Source organism: Canis lupus, chromosome 19 (genome assembly GCF_003254725.2).
Source record: "Canis lupus dingo isolate Sandy chromosome 19, ASM325472v2, whole genome shotgun sequence".
Classification (NCBI taxonomy): Eukaryota; Metazoa; Chordata; class Mammalia; order Carnivora; family Canidae; genus Canis; species Canis lupus.
In genome coordinates, this window is record NC_064261.1 from 18,467,491 (window position 1) to 18,475,434 (window position 7,944).

The following is a 7,944-nucleotide window of genomic DNA, read 5'->3' on the forward strand; positions in this document are numbered from 1 at the left end:
AAGCTTTAATTCATCTGCAAGAAATAGAAAACTATAAAAACTGGCAAAGTAGACTTGGAAAAGAAAAACCCACAGATCTTCTAGAAATAAAAGTGTGATAAAAAGTTGAAAAATCAGTGAATGAGTTTGACATTAGATTCAGCTGAAAAGGTGAATAAAGCATTAATTAATTGGAATACAGGTTAGAAGAAATTATCCAGAGTATTGCATGTTATATAGAGAAACAAAGGGGAGGAAAATACAGGGGAAAATGAAGATAATGAAAGGATAGAGTGAGAATGCCATGTGTCATTTATGGTCACCTGAGTAAGAAAAGGGACAAAGATGAGAAGACAGGGCACAAAACAGTATCATGTAAGAGATTTTGGAAGAATTGGGAATATTTAACATTTATGACTCAATTTTATTCCACAAACATTTGTTGAACATATCTTTGATGCCAGGGATGGTTATAGTCACTGGAGATACAAAATATACAGGACTGGTTTCCAGTCTCAAAATGTTCATAGTTTCATTACAGTGTAAATAAGAGTAGAAGATTAGGAGTAAAGAGGATAAGTGTCTTACAGTAATTTAAGGTTTATTATGAGAAAGAAGAAATGGATATAACATCTGGGTAAGTATCAGGATCTATGAATAAAACAGTTAACTTATCCCCTAAGATGTAATGGACTACTTTGTATATTAGTTATCTGTCATCTGAGCCTTTTAAACATAAGGTGGACAGGCATTTTGAGAAGATTGACATTAGACTATAAGTTTGAGGGGCACCTGGGTGGCTCATTTAGTTGAGTGTCCCACTCTAGATTTCAGCTCAGGCCATGATCTCAGGGTTATGGAATTGAGCTCCTTATTGGGCTCTGTACTCAGTGTGGAATGTGCTTGTCCTTCTATCACTGCTCCTCCTACAGCTTGCACTCTGTCTTAAATGAATGAATAAATAAAATATTTAAAAGAAAAAGAATGTGAGGTTGAACTGTGTGATTTTAAAGATTTTTAAATTTGTATTTTTATTTATTTGAAAGGGTGAGCAAGAGTGAGAGAGAGCATGCATGACCAAGGGAAGGAACAGAGGGAGAGGAAGAAGCAGGCTCCCTGCTTCTCCAATATGGGGCTCAATTCTGGGACTCCAGGATCATGACCTGAGCTGAAGACTAAACTGACTGAGCCACCCAGGTACCCCAGAACTGTGTGATTTTTAAAAGGTCCTTCTCACCCTAAGAAACTATTACTCAAAATGAATTAGTTTTCTATTACTGGTTAATATATTACCACAAGTTTAGAGGCCTAAAGCAATATACATTTATTATCTTATAGTTTCCCTAAGTCAGAGATCCAGGCATGATTTAGCAGGGTTCTTTGCTTCTGAGTCTCTTACAAGACTGCAAGTAAGGATGGCCAGGGCTGAGGTCTTATCTGAAGACTTGACTGGGGAAGGAGCTGTTGTTGGCAGAGCTTTAGTTTTTCAAAGGCTCTTGGAGTGCTGTTGGCCATAGGTCACTCTCATTTCCTTGGTGGGCTTCTCCAACACAGCAATTTGCTTCATCAAAGTGTATCAGGAAGAGAATAGGTTTCTCTATCTCACTCTCATGTAACTTAATCATAGACATGACATCCATCATATTCTACTAGTCAGAAACATGTCACAGAAGCTGCTCTCATTGAAGATGGAGAGATTATTTCTAGACATGAAATGAAGGAGGTTTAGTATCAGAAAATCAATTAAGATAATCCACCATATTATCTTAATTCAAGGGAGAAAAACTTCCAATCCATGATCATCTCTACATACAGCAAAACAACAAAACAAAACAAAACAAAAACATTTGATAAAATTCAGCATTCACTACTGAGTAAAAAGACTTAGTAAAATAGGAATAAAAAATATACTTCTCTAATAATTTTTTAAAAGTGTTAGAACAACAGTAGCTAGTATGGCAAATTAATCACTCAATGATCCAAAGTAATAGCCTCCCTGTGTTCATGCCTTTTTAATGTGAATTTGCATCTCCTCCCATCAAGAGGTAAAGTCTGTTTCCCATATCTTGAATCTGAGCTGGTCTTGTGACTTGCTTAGGCTAATAGAAAGCCAAAGAATTAAACATGTGCCAGATTTAAGCCTAGGCCTCAAGAACGCTTTCATGCTTCCACTTTCTCTCTTGGATCTTTGCCTTCACCCTGAACACAAACCCTGGCTAGCCTGCTGGAGAATGAGAAATCACATGGAGGAAAGCCAAGAGTTGCTAGCCAAGTCCTGGAAGCAGAGGTACTCGTCATCAGATGGGTGCAGGCAGACATGTAAAGGGGTGCAGGTGATACCAGCCTGAATTGCCTACTTGATGTGCAGTATCATGAACTAAGTGAGTGGTTGTTTGACACCATTAAATTTCGAGGTCATTTGTTATGCAACGATAGCTAATTGATATAGCTAGCAAGTCCATAAAAATCCTCAGCTAATTTCCTTTGTTTTGGAAATGATAGCTTCTGGCTACATACATTATCCTTTCCACTCAAAAGAATGGAAGAAAAGAAGAGAGGGAGGGAGAAGAAGGGAATTCAGGTTATATCCAATTCTGTAAATTTGTGAATGATGACAAAGGGAACAAGTCATGAAAGGATTATTCTATATAGATAAGAGCTTTTAGTATTGATTTTTATGTGAGACTCGGGATACTAATACTTTGCTACTCTTCTAATAATAAAGTTATTTCTAAGAACATCTTGATGCATTTAAAGAGTAAGTGGCTTGAAAGAATTTTAGCTAGTTTATGCCTTTTTTCCTAACTCATATCTTAAAATTTAGATTAATGATAATTAGCCAGGCTTTATATTCATTTTTTGCTTTTGCCAAGATGCTTACTATAAGCTACAACATTTTAAATCACAGTGGAGACATTAAATTTCCAGAATCATATTACCTTCATCTTTTGGTTCAAAATTCATCTACCTCCCACATGTTCTTATGGCAGTTGAGCATTTTTCTCCCTTTTTGTGCAATTAAAATAAAATCCTTAAATTTCTGTTTCCTTTTGGAAAACTCCCAGCAAATGATGGCATTGTAGGATGATTTGGGGCACACTATCTCATTACTTCTTAATGCTTTTCATTTTTATTGCATGTTGCTAATTGCTCTGCATTAAGTACTACTTTTCCTTTCCTGGTGCTATGCATGATTTGCTATAAAGTACAATATAACTCAGATATTCAAGATTGCCCTTTGAGGATTAGCTAGTCATTCTAACTATCATGTGCTATAAAAATCGGACCTCTAGTTTAGATGACACAAAGCAATATAAATCTGGGAGAAGAGTCTGTCTGTTAAACAGCCAAAATCATGATTGAGTAGTCAATGTGAGTTCTAGCTTCTTCCAATGAAGTGATGGGCCTTGAGGATCCTTTGTAAGTCCCCATGATATTCTTGAATCCAACATAATTGAAGGGGATGAGTAATTTAAAATCTGTTTAGAATCTCCAGAATGGCCATTTAGTCCCAACTAAAAAACATTAAAATAGAGAAATAAATGAATGAATAAACTTAGTCCCGACTCCTGAGTCTAATATTAAATGAGTGAACTGAATAGCTTTTAGGAGTAAATGCCTTCCCCTCTTTATTTTTCTCTCTGAAGATCTATTTATTTTTCAATCACCTGAGCATGAAACAGTCTCCCGGCACTGTAGCTTTAAAATTGCATCACTGCTGAGAATTTTTCCCATCGTAGGTCTTCTCTGTTTGCTACAACCTCTTCCTGATATTTATTTTATAGATTTTTATGGAGCAACTAATATGATCATGACAATAGAGAGATTAAAAGTTTATGGTTTTGCCTCAGGAAGAGAAGACATTTAAGTAATTGTCTTAAGAACACTCCTTTGAAAGATATGGTTACTTCTATTATCATCAAGAAAGCTTTTTGGCATCTGTTCCTTAAGAAGCACACCCACAGTTCCTCCTCTTTACTAATAAAGAGAATTATGTTTTGGAGTCAATTTCCAAGCTGGGTTTTCCTACTTAGAAATGAATGCACTCTAGCCAATAAATCAAATTCTGAAAAACTGTAAAAAAATACTTTCTCAATTTCTTGGCTCTGACTCAGTTCTGGTAGGTTCTGATAGTGAGCTGGGAGCACAGAGAAGGTGCAAAGAGCTCCAAACACTCTTCTCTTCCCATTACCATCATTGGAATGCACAATTTGGCTTGGTCAAAAGCAGTGCTACTGTTAACCCCATGAGATAAAGAAGTCTGTTTCAGGCAAATCCTTTTCACATGTACCGCTTCCCCACTTTGTTTTTTGTTTGTTTCATTTTGCTACAAATAGACTCCTAAAATAGCCTGAAAATTGGGAATCATTTCACTAGCAAGACGATTATGTGGAAAATGTAACATAGTGTGAAAAAATTATGAAGCTTTGGGACCAGGTTGTATGACAATGATCCAGTTCCTCTTAATCATGCCATCCTCACGCCCAATCAAATTCCTGTCAAACTCTCCTTTCTAAGTTTTTTTTATTTCTTTACAGTCTGTCACCATGACCCTGATTTACCTCCTTTCTTCTGTTCTATGGCTTTTGGCTTTAATTTGAGCTTCCTATTTCCTGTCTTTCCTGATTCCAGTACATTTTAATTTTAATCATTTGGAAGCCAACTTCAATCTTATCACTGATGTTTAAAATTCTTTCGTTGTTCTCCATCACCCCAGGAAAGTTGAACTGATTTACTCCTTCATTCCTATATCTGCTCTTCCCTTACTGCCCTTATGCCTCTGCACTTGTAGTTCTCTTTAACTGAAACACCCTCCCCATCACTTCAAGTATAAATACCATCTTTCCTTCACAGGTCAGATCAGATGCTGCCTTATTGACAAAGCCTCCCTGATAATCTCCATAGAAACATAGCTAATCTATCCCTCCTCCCTAGCTCTGGTGGAAGAAAGAACTATTTTCCCTTTAATTTTCAGTTCAAATCACTCTGAAGTGCTATCTTGGAGAATGTCCTTCCCATTGGAGAGTCCTCTCTCCATGGTAACTCCAATTGCCCCAGATGTGCTTTCTCAGTCCCAGTGGACAATATTAATTATTCTTATCTTGTGGAGTGGGGAGGGGGAACCGGAAAATCTGCTCCATCAGCCAAGGGGCCTATCCTTATACCACACTTCATGTTCATTACTTGAGGATCTTTGTCATCTTGGACATGTACTAACACCAAGTCTGGCACAAAGCTGTCCTTCAAAGCTGGCACAATCCCTGTCCTCCAAAGAAATTCCTTTGGAGGTCACCTAAGATTACAATACTGTTGTTCTGACCATCACATCCTTCATAGGAAGGGGAAAAGGAAAAGCCTCTTTACTTGTAGGCACAAGCAGCTGCCTTCATCCCCCACCACTCAGAATGTTACTATTCTGAGGTTACATCTTTCAAGTCTACAACAATGTTCCAACAAAGCCTTTGCCCAATGTACTGTGGCCAGTGCCAGAATAGCTCATTTGCAAGAGATTTCAATCTCGGCCCCATGCCATAATTGCAGCCCTTTATCCCATGTCACTCCATCCCTTGCTGCCTGACTCGTATCTCATTCCCAAGGCTGAGGCTTCACGTAGCCCTCCATTCAGTTCAATGCCTTCAAGGCATCCAAGTACTTAGAAGCAGATATATTGGTTAAAATGCCTTTGATTTTAAGTATTAAAGCAAATAAACAAAAATGAACCAACAAGAAAAAAAAATCTCAAACTGAATCTCAAATAATGAGATTCGCTGAGTGGCATAACTGTAAACTTTGAGGTAGGATAGGTTTGAAGACAATTTAATCCAATAGACAGCCCCTTTTCCTTGTGATTCTTGGCCCTGTCTTCCTCTTAGTATTGACTTCATCCTCATGGATGGTGATGGGATAGCCTTAGAGGTCTGAGCCTCACACTCACACATGTCAAGATCCAGAAAAAGAGTTAAGAGGATCACTTCTGCAAGCATTCCTGGGCCCTGAGACTGGGCAAAACACTTTCCAGGAGCCCCAGCAAACCTCCCTTCAGGTCTCACTGGTCAATTTAAGGACTCCATTCCTCAGCCAGTCACTGGTAAGGGGGAGTAATATTACCAATCAGGTTTACCCCATCATGAATTATATGGGTTGCACAGGTGGAGGGGGCACTCAAAAATGTGGGCTCCGTTAGGAATGACAGGAAAGAATGCTGAGCAGGCATCCACTAGAAGAGAATTTCACACGTGTCATAATAGCTGCCTTCTTTCTGAACTGGTGATATGGAAAACATCTCATATACATTGATTAAAATCTTAGATACTGCTATATTACTCAGTTTTTTTTCTTTTTTTTCTCTTTTTTTTCTTTTTTTTCTCAGTTTATTTAAAAAAAACGCTTTTAAGAATCTTACAAACATAATGTGGAGTGAAAGAAGACAGATACAAAAGAAAATATATTCTATATGATTCCATTTATATAAAGTTCAAAAATAGGGAAGACTATTGTGTTATAAATAAGAGGGATAATGACTAGAAAGGGCATGAAGGGGCTGCTGGAGTAATGTTCTGCTTCTTGATTTATGCTAGTTATAGCATGGGTTTAATTTGTGAAATTCATCTAGCTGTACATATATGTTTATGTAGTTTTGGAGTATATATCCTACTTCAATTAAGAAGTTAAAGATAAAAAATAAAAGAATGTGAAGTGTTGCGTAAGGTATTATAGATACTATATATATACAGTCTACTCAATAGATTCAGGGACTTTATAGCTGGGGAGAGGGTTCACATAAGTCAGTAATCCATTACTATTATACTGTTAGGATATTTTCTATAATATGGGAGATCAAATCCAAAGTTGGGAAAGGCTTCACAGAAAGGATGACTGTAAGTCATACATAACACAAGGCATAATCATGAATTTACCTGGTGGAGGCTGAAGGGGTCTTTAGTACACAGAGATAACAGACTGCCTAAGAGTAGGTTGCTATGTCTGGATCTAAGTGTTTAAGAAAGGCACACATTGAGGCTAGAGAGGTCAACAGGGGCCTTTTAGGTTATATGAAAGAGGAAGACCTCATCCTGAGGGCAAAGGAAAGTCATAGAAGAAGATGGGCACAATCCATCCTTAGCAAAGAACACATTCTACTTGTGTGTCTAAGAGATTGGAAATAACATCCTTGAAGAGGTTGATAGGCATCAGGGTTTGGCTGAGAGGAATTAGGGGGAAGCAAACTGGCCTGCAAGATGGATAATCTAAATTCTTATACTCACTTTCCTGACAACCTTGATCTGTATCCACAGACCAAGTGGAACAAAGTAGGGGAAGAACACTATTGGATAGTCCCACTACTTAGGCACTAGGGTAGGACGGGCCTATTTATTTTATCTTGGTTAATAATCTCATTTATTATATGTCCATGCCATAGCTGTTCTTAGCCTCATATTATAGAAGATGGAATTGAGCCTCAGAAGGGCACTAGTGGCAGAGGTGAGATTCAAACCCAGGACTTCCGGGGCCCTTGGTGCAGCTCTTCCTGCAGTATGCCATGGAAGAGCCACAAGTCTCATCTCCCTGGGGCCTTACTTCCCCATTTGTAGGGTGAAGGATTTGCCTTTGGTTATTTCCAAGGTCCTTTCTAGTTCCTTCCAATATTTCATGCTATAATTAGTATGCAAATCCTTAACCCAGAGGTTAAATTAAAAAGTATGTTTTAACACACTTCATTTGCAAATTCTTGGTTGTATTTTTATTATTTTTTGTCATAGATAAATAGAGGATGGGCTTTCAGACATTTCTTTATCTGAAAGCCTAAATTTTACAGAAAATACAATACTACTTTAATAGTAATTAGATATCTGGAGGCTTTGAAGAAAATATTTATTTATTTATTTTGGAGAGAGAGAGAGAGAGCACATACAAAAGCGTGTGAGTTGCGGGGTGGGGAAGAGGGAGAAGAAGACAAGGCGACTC

At 37.7% G+C, this 7,944-nt stretch overlaps 1 long non-coding RNA gene across 1 annotated transcript; it reads right to left on the reverse strand.

The window, feature by feature from the left end:
* Nucleotides 1–1,278: 1,278 nt before the first annotated feature.
* LOC112642693 (uncharacterized) lies at nt 1,279–6,180 on the reverse strand. Its single transcript, XR_003125387.3, has 3 exons — nt 5,915–6,180; nt 3,648–3,779; nt 1,279–1,682 (listed from the first exon to the last, which is right to left on the reverse strand). It is a non-coding gene; the product is annotated as an uncharacterized LOC112642693 (long non-coding RNA).
* Between the last annotated feature and the right edge of the window lie 1,764 nt (nt 6,181–7,944).